Here is a 22,402-nt window from a genome sequence, read left to right on the forward strand (position 1 = left end):
GTATGACCATAATTGTACCAACCTCCTCAGCACATACTATCGCCCTTCTCTCTCTCACATCCCCCCTTCATTTGTCAGACCCTCCCCTTTTTGCAGCAGAAGTTGTGTTAAATCGCTGGAATTGCTGTACATGCTGGGCAGTCTTCACAGTGGATTTTTTCCAAAGAGCTCTCTGCTTCTGCCCTGGACATGTTCACTATCCCCATCTATGGGCAGGTGGGGAATTTTGAGGGCAAACAAGTTCCACTGTCTGTGGGAGACATTAGAACAGTGAAAGAAGGAAGGAGGGTAGGGACTGTCAGGAAAGATACTGAATCCATTTTTTTTAAAGTTAGTAAAAACAATACAACAACTTGCATTTGCTGTATATAGCACCTTTCATCAGAAATGATCCTAGAGCACATTGCCACAGGACTCTTTGCTGCTTTTATTGCATACCTGAACTACAAATAGACATAATTTCCCCAACCACTGAAATGCAGTCACCTCTGGAGCATCTGTTTCACAGCAAATAGAAACACTATCCAAAAGTTTAGGGAAGGAAGTGAAGAAGTACACAGAATCTATTTACAACTGCCAAGGGACTATAGGTAGCCAGAACTGGAATTTGCTATAGGTGCTGGGTTTTAAACCTCTCCTTTTGTGAAAAGTGCCATATGGAATTAACATCCACAGGAAATCAAGATGTAGGTATTATGGACTTTATTTTGCACCTTCTGTAGTCATTTACACCAAGATGTACAAAGTGAATTCAAAATGGGCATACAATAATCCCATTTAGATTAGATACTATTTTGCAGCCACCACCTGGCGCAGGGTAAATGACTGTTCCTAGTGCAGGGAAGGGGAAAATCGTGTGCGCTGTCTCCATTTTTAATGTAGTGTTCAGACTGTTAGATAAAGAAGGAAAGTGTTGTCCAATTTGTGGAAACAAGAGTAAATAAAATTCGAAGTATAACCTCATGGAAAAATGAATGTTTATGTAGCCGAAAGATGAGCAGGTGCAGCAATGTATATATAGCACAAATTTCTTCAGAATGGAGCATTTGCTTTTATTTTCTGACTCGCTTTCCTTGCGTTTGGACTCTTTGTCTTTGGTCCATTGAGACATGTTCACAGCTCAAGCTGTGATTTATAACTGGTTGGGCAGGTTGAAATGGTTGATAGTTTGATAGCAGGTTTACAAATTTTCTTAAAGGATGCAAATCAATGAGAAATCAAAGTGAATAGTTCCAATGAATTCTGTTCCTTTCCTAGACTGAGGGCAGGATGCCTTTTCTGCCAAATTATAGTACACAAAAATTGAGAATTTGTGGATGTGGTTTAGAAAATAATTAAGGAGAAATTTTAACTTTGGTTTCATTGACCTTGAAATGATTTCCTAATAGCCAGCTGGAACGTGGTAGGGAAACTGGACTGACGTTTACCGTTCAGGCAGCTGGGAAGTTTATATTGTAAAAATCACCAATCTTGCATTTATTACTTTAGGGTCAGAGCCTGCAAACCCTTATTCATGGGATTAGTCCCTTTGGCCCATATTCTGATTTCATTTACTCCAGTATAAATCTGGAGAACTTCAGGAATGGAAAAGGGAATGGCAATAAGGCAAAGCCTTGTGACTCCTCAGAAGTATATAAGCCTCCCTGGAAAGGTTTGGAATGGCCTGGAAGAACAATAATTACCATGTTGAAGAGACCATAGCTGGGAGCTAGAGGAGCTGGAACACAATGAAAAGCATGTGTACAACATGCAGGAGGCTCATCTCCTGAGCAGAACCAGCCACCAAGCATACATCACACTGATGTGCCATGTCCTCCACAAGCTCCTTGTTTTAGTCTGGATTCAGTGCAAGCTCCTTGTCCGAATCATCAAAGCCATTAGTGGTTTAGGTCCCAGCACCATAGAGACTGCTTCTCCATCCATGACCCAGCAACACAGCTGTGGTCATGAGGAACATGGAACACTGAGTGGGAAACAGGAGGTGGCAAGAGGAGCCGGGGTGAACCAGAGGAAGGACATTCTTGATGCCAGGTGGGGTCCAGTCTATGGGATATTCTGCCAAAGACCAAAACGAGACATAGTCTGATTTCAGAATGCACCTTTTCACAATAGCCTGTCTGCAATAACAGATGTAGAATGAATAGGCGGGGAAGAGAAAGAAAGGAGGCGGTAGAAGATGGAGGAGGAAGGAAGTGGCCACGGTCTAGGATGACACATCCATATAGAGTCTTGAAAATAAAACGAAAATCCCTTCCTGATTTCTCCCTGTTTTTAGTCCTGCATACTCCAGTGATTGCTGCTGTATAAATATCTTAGAAAGATTAGACAGAGAGGATTCTGGTTGAAGAGCCCAGCCTCGGCATGCAGGACCAGGACAGTTTGCTGGCAGCAGATTGGTGTACCTATCTATGGACCTGAGGCTATGGGAACCATGGCAATTCACCAGTAGAAATAATGTTTTGGGAATCTCCCAGTTATTCCTCTCAGCACCTGTGAATGTAGGTTTAACAAAGCAGCATTCCATTGTTTTGTGGAAATGCGCTATATATCCCAGCAGGCCAATTAAAGAGCGACACCTCCTTAAAACCAATGGCAGCACAGTGTGTGCACGCTACATCACTGCACACAAAAGGCGAAATTACCAGGTCAGATTCCAATAGGGAAATAAAAATTTCCAGCAACAGGAATCTGCTCTGTGGCTGATGCGATAGCTAAACTCACACTGCAGAACCACTCTTGATCGGTCTCCCACCCACCCAGAGCAGCTGCACAGTCCACTGCCCCCATAGAGCCTGAGTATGCTTTTATAGGCTTAATGGCAATGAGCTCTGTCAACTTACTGGCTCAGCGTCCCAGGCCTGGCTTAATTGACAACCAATGTACATCTAACACTACGTGCTACGGAACAGTTATGTTTGTGGCCCTGGACACCTTCATACAAGTTCTATAAAATGCAGGCAAAGTATGTTCAACACGGTATTGCGGAACGTACTTGTCTGATGCACCTGGGCACCTCTGGGCCTTGTTACCATTACCAGGATGGGATAAAAAGTACCTTTTTTTAAAAACTACATTTTTGAAAGCTGAGATGACTGCTTGGGGATTTCTGAACCTTGAGTTTATTAACAGTTAATGAGGTGTGTCTTGAAGAAAAAGCAACATTTCCTTTTGGAGCAGGGCATTTTAAGATTGAAACTCACAGCTTATTTTGTTGTATTTATTAAATTGTTTGTCAGCTGAATCCTCAACTACAACCACAAAATATGTTGAATGTTGATTTTACCTACATACGCCACAAAAAAAATTCAAGGAAAAATAAGGCACAAATGGTGTTTTGAATGTATGTGGCCTAAAGGAAAAGAAACAAAACTTAGGAAAATTGGAATCACTTCTATGCAAGCTACAGAATCACCCTCAAATAACAAAATAACAATTACAACTTGACCCATCAGTGTTTCAATGGTGTGGCATCCCTAAAGCCCACAGTGCCCCCTTCAGACCAAACAAAATACTGCAGTGAAAGGCAACTTCCTTTCCCCTTATTTTGATCACGTCCCTCTTTGAATGTCATTTGCTGTCATCATATTCAAGCTCCTAGTTACCACCTTCCAAACCCTGTACATATCTGCCCCTTCCTAATTATCCAAGCTTGTCTCATTCACGTCTCTTCCCCACACTCTGCACTATGCCAGCATTCCCACCCACAGCTGCTCATTTGTCAGCATCCCTTCCAGTCATCTTTGCATGTTCTATGTGGCCCCTCACCCTGTGTGTGGTATGACCTTCCTGAGCTTACCCTGTGCACACTCAAGTCCCTCTTGAAAACCCACTTCTGCCATGCTCCCAGAGTGAATCTAATGGATCTATAGATACAGGAAGTGAAAAGCAAGAAAAAGGCACGTGTTGTTTCCCATGCCTTATGGGGCAGGAATCATTCTGTCTTCTCCTTTCTAGGAAGCACCTAACTCACCATGGGTGCTAAACAAATAATGATAAATAGTAACTTACTTTGTTACTGTTAAAAGGTGACCAATCCGATTCATTATCTAAAATGCATCCTTGCAACAGTGCATAAAATGAGGTCTTAATTTATCTGATTGTTTGCCTCTTGACCATAAGAGCAGTTGCATCATGTGTGCTAAGTAGCAATTATTTGCTGACTTGTGAAATGTAGCCAAACAGGCAATGGTACATATATTTTTCTAGGTCCCAAATGGCTATTAGAGTTTGCTTATGAATTAACCAGCTGAGTGGTTAAAAACCCAGTGTTCATATTTGGATGGGCAGGCCTTCAAAAGCAAGCATATTACAAATATTACAGAATGATTTATAGTGTAGTCCCGTGGGCCATGTACTGTACAATAAGTGCCTCTTTATTAGATGTCAACTGTATATCACAGTACACTCAGATAAATGAGTTCAGGATAGAGCTGGGTGAAATAAGTGCAGCACAATCTTTAGTCCTCAAAATTTCTGAACCGGGATGTTGCAAAACTCTTTATTCCTCAACATATGTTAATTGGGTAAATTAATATTTCTGTTCTCAAGTTTACAAACCTTTTGACAATCTGGAGTTGTTTTATGAAAAGCTGATATTTTTGTGATAAAATTTCACATAGGTTTCGTTGTTGTTTGGATGACTGTAAAAATCTTATGGCTCCCGTCTCCCCCACCCTTTCCACATTTTTTGAGATGGGTTTGTTGGTTTCAATGGGTTATATAACTCATGTGAGATTGGTTCTGGCTCCCTAAGTGACATAGCATACTGTGTCTGGCTAGGAGGCTTAGCAGAAGTCATTTCAGCTCATTTTTCAGAGGAAAGAGTTGCATTGTATGTGAGCTATCTGAGACAGCAGAGTAGGGGACTAACAACTCTGGTAATACCATGGTTTATTTGTGGCGTGGCTCATCTATCAGGCATACTCCAGCCAAAAAACTGAGGGGGGTACATCTCTGTCTCTTCAATTAATACCATAGAATCATAGGATATCAGGGTTGGAAGGGACCTCAGGAGGTCATCTAGTCCAACCCCCTGCTTAAAGCAGGAGCAATCCCCAACTAAATCATCCCAGCCAGGGCTTCGTCAAGCCTGACCTTAAAAATCTCTAAGGATGGAAATTCCACCACCTCCCTAGGTAACCCATTCCAATGCTTCACCACCTTCCTGGTGAAAAAGTTTTTCCTAATATCCAACCTAAACATCCCTCACTGCAACTTGAGACCATTACTTCTTGTTCTCTCATCTGCTATCACTGAGAACAGTCTAGATCCATCCTCTTTGGAATCCCCTTTCAGGTAGTTGAAAGCAGCTATCAAATCCCGCCTCATTCTTTTCTTCTGCAGACTAAATAATCCCAGTACCCTCAGCCTCTCCTCATAAATCATGTGCTCCAGCCTCCTAATCATTTTTGTTGCCCTCTGCTGGACTCTTTCCAATTTTTTCCACATCCTTCTTGAAGTGTGGGGCCCAAAACTGGACACAGTACTCCAGATGAGGCCTCACCAGTGCCGAATAGAGGGGAATGATCACGTCCCTTGATCTGCTGGCAATGCTCCTACTTATACAGCCCCAAATGCCATTAGCCTTCTTGGCAACAAGGGCACACTGTTGACCCATATCCAGCTTCTCATCCACTGTAACCCCTAGGTCCTTTTTTGAAGAACTGCTGCCTAGCCATTTGGTCCCTAGTCTGTAGCAGTGCATGGAATTCTTCCATCCTAAGTGGAGGACTCTGCACTTGTCCTTGTTGAACCTCATCAGATTTCTTTTGGCCCAATCCTCTAATTTGTCTAGGTCCCTCTGTATCCTATCCCTACCCTCCAGTGTATCTCCCACTCCTCCCAGTTTAGTGTCATCTGCAAACTTGCTGAGGGTGCAGTCCATGCCATCCTCCAGATCATTAATGAAGATATTGAACAAAACCGGCCCCAGGACCAACCCTTGGGGCACTCCGCTTGATACCGGCTGCCAACTAGACATGGAGCCATTGAGCACTACCCGTTGAGCCTGATGATCTAGCCAGCATTCTATCCACCTTATAGTCAGTTCATCCAGGTCATACTTCTTTAACTTGCTGGCAAGAATACTGTGGGAGACCATATCAAAACTTTGCTAAAGTCAAGGAATAACAAGTCCACTGCTTTCCTCTCATCCACAGAGCCAATTATCTCATCATAAAAGGCAATTAGGTTAGTCAGGCGTGACTTGCCCTTGGTGAATCCATGCTGACTGTTCCTGATCACTTTCCTCTCCTCTACGTGCTTCAAAATTGATTTCTTGAGGACCTGCTCCATGATTTTTCCAGGGCATGGCAACTTAAGGAGTAATGCAAACAGGAATGGACAGCAGGCAGGCCAGGGAGGGAGACTATAGGCTTCAGATAACACCACTCACCAATACTTAAAAGGAAAATGCAGGTGTCAGTTCCTTTGAAGTTTACTTCTGTGACTTGTCCTGCCTGGAGAGGTCCCAGCCTGTAACATTCGGGGAGCTTCCTGTGGGAAAATTGAAACAGAGAACTTCAGAGTGGGTAAACATCTGAGCTCCTGCGAGAAGTATGGGTAATAAGCAGGCAGAACGGGAAGTGCTAATAAATAAATACAACTATGACATTGTTGGCATCACTGAAACTTGGTGGGATAATACACATGACTGGAATGTTGGCGTGGATGGGTACAGCTTGCTCAGGAAGGACAGACAGGGGAAAAAGGGAGGAGGTGTTGCCTTATATATTAAAAATGTACACACTTGGACTGAGGTGGAGATGGACAGAGGAGACGGAAGTGTTGAGAGTTTCTGGGTTAGGCTAAAAGGGGTAAAAAACAAGGGTGATGTCGTGCTAGGAGTCTACTACAGGCCACCTAACCAGGTGGAAGAGGTGGATGAAGTTTTTTTTTAAACAACTAACAAAATCATCCAAAGCCCAAGATTTGGTGGTGATGGGGAACTTCAACTATCCAGATATATGTTGGGAAAATAACACCGTGGGGCACAGACTATCCAATAAGTTCTTGGACTGCATTGCAGACAACTTTTTATTTCAGAAGGCTGAAAAAGCTACTGGGGGGAAGCTGTTCTAGACTTGATTTTAACAAATAGGAACTCATTGAAAATTTGAAAGTAGAAGGCAGCTTGGGTGAAAGTGATCATGAAATCAGAGTTTGCAATTCTAAGGAAGGGTAGAAGGGAGTACAGCAAAATAGAGACAATGGATTTCAGGAAGGCGGATTTTGGTAAGCTCAGAGAGCTGATGGGTAAGGTCCCATGGGAATCAAGACTGAGGGGAAAAACAACTGAGGAAAGTTGGCAGTTTTTCAAAGAGACACTATTAAGGACCCAAAAGCAAGCTATTCTGCTGGGTAGGAAAGGGAAAATGTGGCAAAAGACCACCTTGGCTTAACCACGAGATCTTGCATGATCTAAAAAATAAAAAGGAGTCAGATAAAAAATGGAAACTAGGACAGATTACAAAGGATGAATATAGGCAAACACCACAGGAATGCAGGGGCAAGAAGGCAAAGGCACAAAACGAGCTCAGACTAGCTATGGGAATAAAGGGAAACAAGAAGACTTTTTATCAATACATTAGAAGCAAGAGGAAGACCAAGGACAGGGTAGGCCCACTGCTCAGTGAGGAGGGAGAAACAGTAACAGGAAACTTGGAAATGGCAGAGATGCTTAATGACTTCTTTGTTTCGGTCTTCACCGAGAAGTCTGAAGGAATGCCTCACATAGTGAATGCTAATGGGAAGGGGGTAGGTTTAGAAGATAAAATAAAAAAAGAACAAGTTAAAAATCACTTAGAAAAGTTAGATGCCTGCAAGTCACCAGGGCCTGATGAAATGCATCCTAGAATACTCAAGGAGCTAATAGAGGAGGTATCTGAGCCTCTAGCTATTATCTTTGGAAAATCATGGGAGACAGGAGAGATTCCAGAAGACTGGAAAAGGGCAAATATAGTGCCCATCTATAAAAAGGGAAATAAAAACAACTCAGGAAACTACAGACCAGTTAGTTTAACTTCTGTGCCAGGGAAGATAATGGAGCAAGTAATTAAGGAAATCATCTGCAAACACTTGGAAGGTGGTAAGGTGATAAGGAATAGCCAGCATGGATTTGTAAAGAACAAATCATGTCAAACCAATCTGATAGCTTTCTTTGATAGGATAATGAGTCTTGTGGATAAGGGAGAAGCGGTGGATGTGGTGTACCTAGACTTTAGTAAGGCATTTGATACGGTCTTGTATTATATTCTTATCAATAAACTAGGCAAATACAATTTAGATGGGGCTACTATAAGGTGGGTGCATAACTGGCTGGATAACCATACTCAGAGAGTAGTTATTAATGGTTCCCAATCCTGCTGGAAAGGTATAACAAGTGGGGTTCAGCAGGGGTCTGTTTTGGGACTGGCTCTGTTCAATATCTTCATCAACGACTTAGATATTGGCATAGAAAGTACACTTATTAAGTTTGCAGATGATACCAAACTGGGAGGGATTGCAACTGCTTTGGAGGATAGGGTCATAATTCAAAATGATCTGGACAAATTGGAGAAATAGTCTGAGGTAAACAGGATGAAGTTTAACAAAGACAAATGCAAAGTGCTCCACTTAGGAAGGAAAAATCAGTTTCACACATACAAAATGGGAAGAGACTGTCTAGGGAGGAGTACGGCAGAAAGGGATCTAGGGGTTATAGTGGACCACAAGCTAAATATGAGTCAACAGTGTGATGCTTAAAAAAAGCAAACATGATTCTGGGATGCATTAACAGGCGTGTTGTGAGCAAGACACGAAAAGGCATTCTTCCACTCTACTCTGCACTGGTTATGCCACAACTGGAGTATTGTGTTCAGTTCTGGGCACCGCATTTCAAGAAAGATGTGGAGAAATTGGAGAGTGTCCAGAGAAGAGCAACAAGAATGATTAAAGATCTTGAGAACATGACCTAGGAAGGAAGGCTGAAAGAATTGGGTTTGTTTAGTTTGGAAAAGAGAAGACTGAGAGGGGACATGATAGCAGTTTTCAGGTATTTAAAGGGTGTCATAAGGAGGAGGGAGAAAACTTGTTCACCTTAGCCCCCAAGGATAGAACAAGAAGCAATGGGCTTAAACTGCAGCAAGGGAGGTTTAGGTTGGACATTAGGAAAAACTTCCTAACTGTCAGGGTGGTTAAACACTGGAGTAAATTGCCTAGGGAGGTTGTGGAATCTCCATCTCTGGAGATATTTAAGAGTAGGTTAGATAAATGTCTATCAGGGATGGTCTAGACAGTATTTGGTCCTGCCATGAGGGCAGGGGACTGGACTCGATGACCTCTCGAGGTCCCTTCCAGTCCTAGAATCTATGAATCTATAAAACTGTTTGTTTCAGCTATTCTCTATTTGTATAGTGTTGGTTACCTAAGTCACATGGCAATGTTTTTGCTCTCTATTGGATGACTGAAACCACTTGAACAAGAGAATAGCAAATAGTAAATGAGGTACTTCCAGTGCAAATTTTCAGAAGAATACTCATTCATTCTTAAAATCCATGTCACTTTCAGGAGTAGCAACATTGTCATATACATGGCCGTTGTCCAGATCCTTATACATAACAAATAACATGACACCCCCCACCACCATGAATAAGAGCAACTGAACTTGGCTTTGTTAGTCAAAAATATTTGTGAATAAGATTTTTATACAAATATTTCCAGCCCTCTCTGTTAATATCTTTGCTGTAACATAAAGAAATGTCCTAGACTTAATAGCACAGAGGTCAGTGAGTGATAGTCTTCCCAGAATTGTTTAGCCTTAACTCTAAATTTTCCCTGCTTTTGTGTTGTTTTGTGTGTGTTCCAATTAAACAATAAAGCACAGGCCCTGTTCCAGGGATTAAGATTGACTGGGGGTGTGGAGGCAAAGCCAACAGCCATTAACGCCAGCTGGTCATTAATTCCCCAGGAGATGCTAGTGCTAAGCTCATCATTGCTGTTATAACAATCGCTCCCCATTTCTTTTTTTAAATTAAGAAAAATACCTTTGGCGTCTCTAGTGCAGACGGGACTGCTGCTGCCCCCTTTCTAGGAAATATCTATAGCCAATCGGCATACGGACTGTCAGGATATTGTCTAAAGTAAAAAAAAAAAAAAAGTATAACACACTAGAGATTCCATTTTTAAAACATAGTCTGAGAAGATAGCAGGCAGGCATTTTCTGGGTACAACCTCCAAATAATCCATATTTTATTAAAAGAAAAAAAATCAATGATCTCTTAAACAAATAACTGAACAGAACAGCCCTGACTATCTAAATTCTTAAACTGCACCCATCACTGCGGTATGGAGCTAATATAAAATCTTAATATATCAAGCTTATCCAATGAATATATTTCTGCTTTACTTGGCTAAAAGAGAACAGTGGATATATCCATCTAAATACTTTTGTAGTCCTGCTGGAAATCTATTAACAATCCCACTTCCCCCCACTCCTTGTTATTATAGCACCTTTACTCTGAGACAGACCTGCATTGCTTTTCGGAGAGCTCCTTCACTGAATTCTTAGAGGTTAATAATGGACATTCATGTATAATATTGCCGTATGAATGTTTCTATGCCCTAGATAAATGTGCATAATTTTCTTTGTATGTAATGGGCATGAGTGTTTAATTATGCCAAGTTGTGAGTTTTGCAGTTTATCTCGCCCCCTCAGGGAATCCTTGAAAATGAAATTTCCTATGTCACTGATACATTGGGAGTGCAGTTTTACAATACCTCTATAGTAGGATATTGTAATTCATGTGGCTTCCCCCTTTCTCCCCCCATATAGAAGAGAATAGACACAGAACTAGAACTTTGATTGAGAATATGGGTCTATATAGCACAGCAGGAGGGTACAAGGTGAGGAAAAGATTTAATGACAAATGGACTGCAAGATTGCAATTAGTGATATATTTACAAATGATGTACATTTCTGTATTTACATTAATTCCCAGGTTAATTGCAGTGGTTTAATAAATCACTATTAATCCATGCTGCTGTTAATCAAGTTATTAAGAATATAGAATGCCTTGGGTACTGACATTATTTCTTGGGCTACTAAGGAGGTAAAATGTATCAGGTTTGCCTGATGAGTCAATTAATGTAAATTTTGTGTACAAAATATTTCTGTATTTGAAATACAATTTAAAGCTTCACTTTTCCAGGCCTCTCCGCCTTTGTCTTCTCCTGTAAACATACCCTTGGCCTTTCTCTCTCTCACACACAACGTATGCATTTTTACAGGCACACACAAAAGCTGAGTGAAGGTATCATTTACTTTACAGTTAACTTGCTCTGCAATGCATGATTTCCTGCTGTAGTGTGTACTTTCAGTAGATAACAAAAACTGTTACTAAAACCTCTAAACAGGAAAACAAAACACAGATGGCATCTTGAATGCAAAGCATCTGGGGATGACAATCAACTGTGGCCTCGAAAGATATTTTGTTCCATCACATTTTCTAAGGGTTCTTGAGAAGAAGAAAAGAAGTGGGGGGTGGGGGGGGAAGCAGGGGGGGGGATTGCTGTGTGAGTTTCTGGAGTGAACTTGACAGTTTCCAAAAAAATGAATCTATACTTAAAATGAATCAATGTTTAGTGTTATTGACTTCTAAAATTTTAGGTCACACTGGTACCCTATCCTGGTATCTTGTAATGCTTTAGCTTGGGTAACCATCTAAATGGTTTTCATGATTTAGATTGATAGCCAACTATTTTGGAACCTGCAGAGAACCTTCAAAAAAGAAAAGAAAAAGAAAATGTGGTTATTATTTGTTCTGTAAACTCACAAAATGGAAGAATAGCCAAGGGTTGGAGAGCAGATGATGCCATATGGAAAACATTCCATTTAGAAATATTTGTCCTGTATCACATTTTAAGTATTTCTCTTTTTGTTTCTCCTTAATACAGAAAATTGACCCAATTTTGATATCAGTTGCATAGCGTACATCCAGAGTAACTCCATTGACCTCATTTGAATTACTCTGAATTTGCACCAGAGAAACCAAGAGCAGAATCTGGCTCAGTTTTAATATAAAAGTCTCTAATAACCAAGAGTTAATCTCCTCTTGTTGTTCAAACCTACAGTGCTATCCTTCCCTTTGTGATATCACATGGAGTCCAGCTGCAATATCACAAACCCAAATATAGATACAGATAAAAATAACAAAGCATCTGTGTCCTGATCCTCCTCTGCACCTGAGGAGCATGCAGCACATCTCAGGAAAAGTGTGTGTAAAGGTAACTGCCTGCTGCCAGAAGCTTCAAGTGGTAGGTACAGCAGATGGGAAGCACCACAGTGTAGGGAAGATTCATGCAGTATTATGCCCCTGGAGTCTCTCATGGATGGCTATGCTGGTTGAAGGGCCATTTTGTACTGGGAAACAAGAAATTTACTAAGCTGGAGTTAAAGTGGAAAGTCCATCTCAGTAAGTATAAAGGTCTTGCAAGAATGTTGGAGTTCTCTAAAAAACCCCAACCCCAAAACAACAACAAAAACTCTCATTAGAAAACTAGGAAATCCACTGTGAAGGTTACAAGAATCTTGCAAATTTACTTTGCTGATATGTTAAAAAAAAGAACAAGACAGGAAATAAGTTTCTTTAAAACCCAAATATGTGAGCACAAGGAATTCACAGTTAAGGGTGCCCAATCTCCTTAACACTGATGCTTTAGTAATGTCTGCCTCCCATCTTTCCTTCTTTGTAGCTTTTTTTAGTGTTTCATGCCTAGCGCTTATGATGCCTCTGCTCCATAGGATGCATTGAGTTCTATGTAGCTTGTAAATGCAATGTCAAGAGGCTGATTTGGGTCCCTAACAGTATTTTTCCTCATATGCCAACCCAGGTTATATATCCTGCTTTCAGGCTCCTAAAGATGTTTTTGGCTCAGCTGCACTGGATATTTCACTGGAGAATACAACTTTCATGATCTTGCAGAAAAGAAAAATGACATGGGGGTGAGTGGTTTAAATCAACACGTTGAAAAAAACATGTACAAGTTAAACAATAACAGCCAACAGTCTGCATGCCATATTTAACACTCAAGCTGCAAAGCACCAACAGTCATCACACTGGAAATAGATAAGCATGTTAGTGTAACTGGTAAGGTTCTTTTTTTTGTTTATTTACTTATAAAGAATTTAAGCAGATTGTGGTTTGAAGCTGATCCTTCTTCCCTGAATGGTTGTGCAGAGATAGGGGAGTTTTAAAAAGAAACAGGATGCATGGTGGGGATGTACTTTTATTACTCCCAGTGGACTACTGGGCTAGTAATGGAGTGTTTACTATTGAAGTAAGTATTGGTGTGCCTAATTTAGATGAGAGAAGCAAGAACTGAAAAGCAGAGATGGAGGAGCTGTACAGCAGCAGGATTTCGAACCCCTCTCCCCACTTTTTTTTCCAGCTGTGTGTTCTTATTTCTTAACCTGCAGTATTTCTAGCCTCTAAAAACTTGTGAGTCAAGAGGGGGGAAAATGGCAAAAATCCCAGTTTGGAAAATAAATAAATGACTCTTTGTTAACATCCCAAGAATGTGAAGCAACCAGCGACCCATTTCTGGCTGAGAAACTTATTCCCTTGAGATTCCTTTGAAGGTGGTAAGAGGGGGAAAATGTACTGACATACTTTAATATACTGTAAATTATTCATACTTCTAAACTGTGTCCAAAGTCTGAAATAAATGAATGAGCAAAGCAGCAGAACACTAAGAGAATACTGGGCAGAACTTTGTCTGTGCTGAGTCCATTGGTTTCCAAGATGATAATGCAGTTCGGAATAAGTGGCTCCTTAAGGAGCTGTACGTATGCACCAGTTACCCTCAAGTAATGTCTACAGGGGCGGCTCTAGGTATTTTGCCGCCCCAAGCACTGCAGGCAGGCTGCCCTCGGTGGCTTGCCTGTGGGAGGTCCCTGGTCCCGCGAATTCAGTGGCAGCCTGTGGGAGGTCCGCCGAAGCCGCGGGACCAGTGGACACTCCGCAGGCATGCCGCCCGCTAGGCTTGCCGCCCCAGGCACGCGCTTGGCGTGCTGGTGCCTGGAGCTGCCCCTGAATGGCTACACGTTGTATGCATGCATTTGAGATGCAGTATTAGGGAAGACAATTTTGACCATTTTGCAATCTGGATCTACAATGAAGCTGAATTATTGTTGTGATGGGAGTCTTAACTTTTGAAAGATCAGATTGCTGCTGTGTGTGTAAATTTCCAACCTCAGTATTGCATTAAGATAGGTGGGGGGATTTTGTTCATTTTTTACATTTCCCTTATTTTGTTGAAAGAAAAAAGACACATTTTGATTTATCTTTTCATGTCTTTTTTAATTAGGCTAGATCATATTGTTCAGATCAATTTTCTTCTTTGTTAATCAAGATTGTTCCATCGGAACCAGTCTTTTCCGAGTGTGTTTCAACAAGAAGGACTGCCCTGTAATTTGGACAGTAATGTTGCTTCATGGGGACATTACTTTGGAGTGAATGTTTTGCTTTCTCTATTGTGCACATTCTGGTCCCTGTAGAGTTTACAACCTCACTTTTGACCATTGTGTAAAGTATAATCTCTGCAGGGACTCCTCAGTCCTAGTTATTGTGGATTTTACAGTCTCTACTGCACTCAATGTAGAGGAATAGCCTCCGCAGGAATGGAACTTGCAATCTCCGTATGCGGGGCCCTTGCAGGAGCTATTGGGAGAGAGGATCAGGGCATCCTGTAGGACAATCCACAGAAACTGAGATGGAGCATAGAAGCTGTGCAATTGCCTCCATTCCCACAGAATTGACAATCTCTGCATTGAATGCTATGGCGATTCCTAACTCTGCAGGGGTAGCTATAGAGCTCTCTCTTTCTGCAGAGTTTAGGGGCTTCTTCGTGGACCCTGTGAGGTTAGAAGTGGCTCCCTCTCTGGGTCTAACACATGTGCTGATGGGACTCACCAATGGGATTGGACCTGGGAGAAGGCTGCTTAACTGGGATGAGAGGCCATACTGGCTCATTAAGCAGCTTCTACCCTATTATCTTTCATTTTGAACCATGAGTCTACTGCTTCTGTAGTTTTGCCAGAGCTTTTGGTTTTAGATCTCAATGACTTTCCTTTACTGTACAAATGCAGTCATGGCCCTCTATTATTCTCTTCAGGATGTGGTGAAACTCCTATGGATAGGGACACTCCTGTTGTAAACTGTCTGTCCCTCAAGACCATAAACTAATATTTTTCTTTCACTCAATGTACCCTGCAACAACCTTCAGGCACTAGATGGTGCTAGGGAGTCTCCAAACAGTGCTCTAGACCCAAGTCAAGTTAGTGTTACTATAGTAACGGTGACACTGTACTTGGTGGGTGCTGTGTGCCATTTTTGTTATAATTACTATTTACTATTCGTACGTTAGATGTATTGTCTGGCAGAATTTCCCCCTTTAATGGATGTAGGTGACTCTGCAGATGTCTGTTTCGTTGTTATTTTTTAGTTTTCACACATGCTTTAAGAATTCAGCAGTGGAAACATAACTGAAATGGCTAATCTGACTCCAAACCAGGGAATACACCTGCCATCTGGTGAATCTGTTCATTTCTTGCTTTTCTGTTTTCAAGACTTCTTGTGGTGCAGAAAGTCATGGTTTCTGTGGCGTGTGTTCTTACTTGTGTTCTTCTCCAAGGGCTGACCATCCAAAAGCTCCCAGTTAGGCACCTACGCTAAACACACAGATTTTTCATAGTGCTCAGCCCCAGCAGCTCCCCTTGTTCTCAGCCTTCAGATTGTTCTCAGTGGGTGCCAAGCACCTTTGAAAATCTGACCTAAAAATCTCACGATTGTAGATAGGAAAATGGAATGTTTCTGTAGCCGGCTGTTGGCCTGAGGAGTTTAAAAGAGATGTGCCACATCACCCTGAATTTCAATGCCATGTTAAACATTCTCAGTATGAATCACATATGGACAGACTGTTATGTCTCCATATCCAATCATGCCTTTTGCATTAACTACATTGACTTTAATTGGATGGGCGCAGCAACAAGAAGTAAACTTAACAAAAGTGAGTCGAACCATCACAGCAAGAGAGTGCCCCTTATAAATTTCAGCCTAGCCACCCCACTCTCACGTTCAGTCTCCGGCTTCAACTCCAGTGGCAACTAACTTCCAACTGACCAGTCTTTGTGTACGCCACCAGCACGGAATGTCCCAGATCTTTTGCCATGCTCTCTCTTTGCAGTGCTGTAGGGGAAAGGAGTTGGCAGACATTTGGCCACATCACATTAGAAAGAGCATGTTCTACAGGATGTGCATGCTCAGTGGATTGGGGGACATGCTTTCAGGACAGTTGCAAGCACAAGCTGCAGGGTGGGTGGGTGATTTTACTTGCCTTGCTGCTCTTGCTGTTTGAGATGAAATACAGTTCGCCAGCCTTCTGTTGGTAATTTGGAAGGCTTGGAAGCTCCATCTTCCTATTAATGGTCCCAAAGATTGAGGACCAGCAGGGCATACATTTGATGACAGTGTATTTTTTTTTCATTTTGTCCTTTAAGTTTCGTGAAGTGATTGTTGAAATATATGATCCCTTTTGTTTTCTTTCATTTGATGTTGTATAATTGTATCAGTAGAGAAGTTATTTATCATTTTCATTGACCACAGAGGATTTAATGAAGGCACATAGTCCACATGTTGTAGGAATACAGGTCATTGGGTGCAACAGCATGCACCTCCACCATATTTATAGTTGAAGTAACCACACAGAGTCAACACAGTCCTTAAAATGCCATACACAATGCCGGCTGGAAAACATGAGTAATTCATAATGATATGTGAGTTGATTATTATTTGTAGTACCTAGAGGCACTTCACAGAGAAGCCCAAGGCAGAGTAGGGAGTAGAGCCCAGGTCGCTATAAATGGGAGCTATCTGTTCAGCCTTCCAAATTAACTTTTCCAAAGCAAAAAGTCTAGACAATCCAAGCAGCTTTGAAATCAATTTCTCAGCTGAGAAAATTCAAGCAATGCTTTTCACCTTTGGGATAGGAAAGACATAAGGCATATTTGGAATTCACTAATAAAATAGTCTTTATTGAGAAATAAATGATGATTTTATTTATCTATAAAGGTTTTATTTTTATACTGTCAAACAGTAATGGCAGCCAGAGCTTCTGTGATGCTGGAAGACCAGGTGTGAGCTCATACCAAGGCCTCGGCCCTCACTGAACACTGACAAATGCATAGCTGAAAACCAGTCTGGCTTACCTGTGGGTTAATCTAAAAAAGATATTAGTGCTATAAGAAAGTGTTTAGTATTTAGATTTGATAGATTGCTTGTAGGTATACTAACCCTACCAATACTATCTTTATCCCCTGCTATAAGGCAATACATAAGTGTTTGCTCTAGAACAGTAAAACGTTTGTTCTGAAACTCTGTAACTCACCAAACGGGGGAAAAAAACTTCACCCAATGCAAAATGCTGGATTCCTACAGAAGGTGTTATGGCCTACCCATCAGGAAGGACTATTGAATCCAAATGGATCATGTTGTATCCTTGGGGCAGCCGGTGTAGGAAGCAATCACTTGAGGCCAGAGAGCAGACAGCTAACCAAAACCTCCATTTTATTTACAGAGACAGAGAGCTCACTCAGCCGGTTGAAACCGGCTGAGCTATCCCTTAATAGTCTAACTCAGTTGCCATAGTAACAAAACCCATGACAACCAAATACACAACATATTCCTCCCCCCCTAATAAGAACATCCCCTAAATAAAACACACACTAAACTAGAGAAGGAGGGTTTAGCCTCCATTCCCGGCTAAACCCTGGGGATTATTTTGCCCCATAACCGTGGGTTCGCCCTAACTAAAGATCCAGCCGATGAGGAGGCCTTCTGTCTCTAGGTGGATTACGGCAAACTTCTGGTGTTGTTGCACCCGAAAGTACTAGGGGCTCAGGGTCCGCAGCACGAATAGGTGAGGAGGTGGTATCAGCTCGTGCTGGGCAAAGGGGTATCTCAGCTGCCGGCAGTAATGGAGGAGAACAGTCAGGAACAGGTGACTCATGATTCGGTGTCTCACCAGGAGGGGTGAAGTCAGACCCCTCAACTGCAGATGGGTCCTGAAGACTGGCATGACCTGGCAACAGCTGATCTACATGTCGCCGCCAGGTAAGATTCTCTGCAGTCCGGACTGTATAGGAAACAGGTCCTGTTTGAGTGATGACTGTGGCCGGGACCCATTTAGCTCTGGAAGTATAATTCCGAGCCAAAACTGGCTGCCCTGGGCTAAAGGTTCGGTCTTTTGCTCTGGGTGCCCATCTGATGACTTGATATTGCTGCTGATGTTGCACAGTTTGTCTGGGTTCAGAAGGTTTCAGCAGATCAAAGCAAGTGCGCAGCTGTCGTCCCATCATTAGAAAGGCTGGGGAAGCCTGGGTCGTAGCATGAGGTGTGTTTCTATAGGAAAGTAAGGTATCCAGACGCTTTTGAATGGAGTGTTGTCCCTTTGCTGATTTCAAAGCGTTTTTCATTGTCTGCACAAATCTTTCAGCTAATCCGTTGGTGGACGGATGATATGGTGCTGACGTGAGGTGGTGTATCCCATTTGCCTTCATAAAATTTTGAAACTCCTGAGAGACGAACTGCGGTCCGTTGTCGCTCACAAGTTGTTCTGGCAGACCAAAACGACTAAAGAGTCCTCGTAGTTTTTGGATAGTACTCTCTGCAGTAGTGGACTGCATTATAGAGACTTCTGGCCATTTAGAATGGGCATCTACTGCCACCAAGAACATGCTTCCTTCAAGGGGGCCAGCAAAGTCAACGAGAATACGTTGCCACGGGTTTTCAGGCCAGTCCCATGGGTGTAGGGGTGCCCACTGGGGTGCATTTCTTACACCCTGACATGACATACAAGCTTTTGCCTTCTCTTCAATAGCACTGTCCAATCTAGGCCACCAAAAATAGCTTCGCAATTTCCTTCATGCGCACTATTCCACAGTGACCGGAATGTAGCTGTTCTAACATCTGTGATCTCAGGGGTGGTGGAATAATGACACGCCTCCCCCACAACAAACAACCAGATTGGACCGATAACTCCGTCCGCCTGGACATGTAGGGAACAAGGTCGGGTGAGACCGGAGAGGTTTGTCGAGATTTTCCATGCATCACCAGGTCCATAACTTGGGATAATACTGGGTCAACGCGGGTTGCCTTCTTTATCTGAGCAGCAGTGATGGGTGTATTCTCTACCTGTTCAAAGTAGAAGATTTCCTTTTGGGCACTATCTTGATGTTTGACCGGTAAAGGCAACCTTGAGAGGCCATCTGCATTGCCGTGCAGAGTGGATTTCCGATATTTGATTTCATATGTGTGTGCAGAAAGTATCAATGCCCAACGTTGCATACGACTAACAGCTAATGGGGGAATGCCTGTGTAGGGTCCAAAAATTGATGTCAGAGGTCGATGGTCTGTAAGAAGAGTAAACTTTCGCCCAAACAGGTACTGATGAAACTTCCTAATTCCAAAAACAATTCCTAATGCCTCACGTTCGATTTGGGCGTAGTTAGTTTCTGCTTTGCTTAGAGTGCGTGAAGCAAAAGCAATAGGTCTTTCTTCTCACGAAGGCATAATGTGTGACACGACCGCTCCCACTCCATAAGGGGAAGCATCGCAGGCCAATTGCAGGGGTAAGGATGGATCAAAGTGCGTTAGAACTTCAGAATTTAACAATGCATCCTTAGCTTTGTTAAATGCAACATCACAGGCTTCAGTCCACTTCCAGGCCTTGTTCTGCCCAAGGAGCTCATGAAGTGGTTTTAGCAGTGTGGCTAACTGTGAGATGAACTTTCCATAATAGTTCAGTAGTCCTAGAAATGAGCGTAGCTGGCTTACATTTCGAGGTGGGGGAGCCTCCACAATAGCTTTAACTTTTGCAGGGGCCTTATGAAGACCTGCAGAATCGATGATGTGTCCCAAATATTCAACAGAGGGCTTGAAGAATTCACACTTGTCTTTGCGAACTCGTAGGCCATACTCTTCCAGTCTTTGTAGGGTAGCCTCTAAATTCTTTAAGTGATCCTCTTCATTTCTTCCAGTAACCAGGATATCATCCAGATAGCACTGAACTCCTGACAAGCCACACAAGATCTGGTCCATAGCCCTCTGGAACAGGGCGGGAGCCGATGTGATTCCGAAGGGTAGGCGACAGTATCGATAAAGCCCCTTATGAGTCACAATAGTCAACAGCTCTTGGGACTTTTCATCGACGTGCATCTGTAAATATGCTTGACTCAGATCAATCTTACTGAACTTTTGTCCCCCAGCCAGGCCTGCGAAGAGGTCATCGATGCGGGGAAGCGGGTATTGCTCTGCACACAACACTGGGTTGACAGTGACTTTAAAATCACCGCAAATCCGGAGAGAGCCATCTTTCTTCACTATTGGAACGATAGGAGTGGCCCATGAGCTATGGGTAACTGGTATTAGGACTCCATTGGTGACCAGGCGCTCCAGGTATGCTTCAACTTTTGGCCTGATGGCATATGGCACAGTTCGGGCTTTCAGATATTTTGGTGGACTGCCAGGTTTAATGTTCAATGTCACAGTGATTCCCTTCATACTTCCCAAATCATCTCCAAAAACAGCAGCATGTTTCCTTAGTATAGGGGTTAGACTGGTTTCTTCTTTAGTCATCCGGTGCACTTCTGCCCAGTTCAGCTGAATCTTCCCAAGCCAAGACTTACCCATTAAGGCTGGGTAGTCACCTCTCACCACAAACAGTGGCAATTTAGCCGCCTGTCCATTGAGCTCCACCTTAACATCAATAGTGCCCAACATGGGCACAGCTTCACCTGTATACGTCTTCAGAACAGTTTTTGTTGCCTTAAGCGGAAGATGCTGTAGCTTTTCCTTATACACAGTCTCAGGAACCAGCGAGACAGCTGCACCGGTGTCTAGTTCCATGCGTATAGGTTTGCCCTCCAATAAAGGGGTTACCCAGTATTCATGTGAGCCCGCTGCCAAAGACAAAACATGCAGTGGCACTTCCTCTTGTGAGGAGGTGTCACCTTGATCATCCTGGGTCTGCTCTAGGGTATGCAAGGTTCCTCTTTTGTCGGCCAGACCACAGGCCTCTTTTCTTTTGTTTACAGGCATACTCAATGTGTCCCTTTTTGCCACAGTGTCGACACACCAGGTCCTTACATCAGCATTCTGATGCCTGGTGACCCAGCTTACCACAGCGGTAACATTCTTGACTCTGCACCGCTTTGTGGGTCAGTTCTTGTGACACTTTTTGCACCCTAGGATGCATCGATGTATTGTGCCTCCCTTGTAGCCAGTTCCATGGAGACAGCAATATCAACAGCCTTCTGTAATGTAAGCTGAGCCTCTGTCAGTAGGCGCTTCCGATAGCTTCACTGCAGAGGCCACACACTAACCTGTCACGCAGGGCATCATTTAACATCTCTTTAAATTCACAGTGTTCTGCTAGCTTTTTTAAAATGGCTACAAATTGTACAACTGTTTCATCTTCCTTTTGGTCTCTTTTGTGGAACCTATATCTTTCAGCAATTACCAGTGGTTTTGGGGAGAAATGAGACCCCAGGATTTCCACAATGTCACTGTAAGATTTAGTCTCAGGCTTAACAGGGTGTAGTAAGCTGCGTAGCAGAGAGTAGGTTTTAGCCCCTACAACAGTTAAGAATATTGGCACCTTCTTCGCTTCTGTAATGTCATTTGCAATACCAAAAAGCTCAAAACGCTCAGTATACACATGCCACTGCTCTGTATTCTCATCAAAAGGCTCCAGGGGCCTGGTCAGAGTAGCCATGATTTTTAGTTTCACTTTCACAGTCAGTGCAACAAGCAGCTTTTTTTCTTTGTTTGGTCTTTACCTTGACTTCTACTTCTTTCTGTTACTGGAGCAGCACCAGGATCCCACCCTCGTCGCCACTGTTGCATCCTTGGGGCAGCCGGTATAGGAAGCAATCACTTGAGGCCAGAGAGCAGACAGCTAACCAAAACCTCCATTTTATTTACAGAGACAGAGAGCTCACTCAGCCGGTTGAAACCGGCTGAGCTATCCCGTAATAGTCTAACTCAGTTGCCATAGTAACAAAACCCATGACAACCAAATACACAACAGATCATTGTGGAACAAAGACTTTGTCGATTGCTTCCCTGCCCCCCAAGATGAGGTTATGTGAAGAAGTGTTCATCCCACCAGCTTGGACTCTAGAGAGGTGGTAATAAAAATCCCTGATCAGAAGGAATTGGGGTCTCTTTATGCTGTCTGGACTCTGAGGGGCAAAGATCCCTAAACATAAGCAAGAGATCCTCATGCTGCTTGGCATGGGTGAGCCCTAACTAACATAGAGAGCTGCTTATTATAGAAGCTTATATTACCCTTTTAAATCTTAGACTGT

At 42.7% G+C, this 22,402-nt stretch overlaps 1 pseudogene; it reads right to left on the reverse strand.

The window, feature by feature from the left end:
- Positions 1–18,358: 18,358 nt before the first annotated feature.
- Positions 18,359–20,333, reverse strand: LOC120406325 (annotated as a pseudogene).
- Positions 20,334–22,402: the final 2,069 nt, after the last annotated feature.

Source organism: Mauremys reevesii, linkage group 1 (assembly GCF_016161935.1).
Source record: "Mauremys reevesii isolate NIE-2019 linkage group 1, ASM1616193v1, whole genome shotgun sequence".
Classification (NCBI taxonomy): Eukaryota; Metazoa; Chordata; order Testudines; family Geoemydidae; genus Mauremys; species Mauremys reevesii.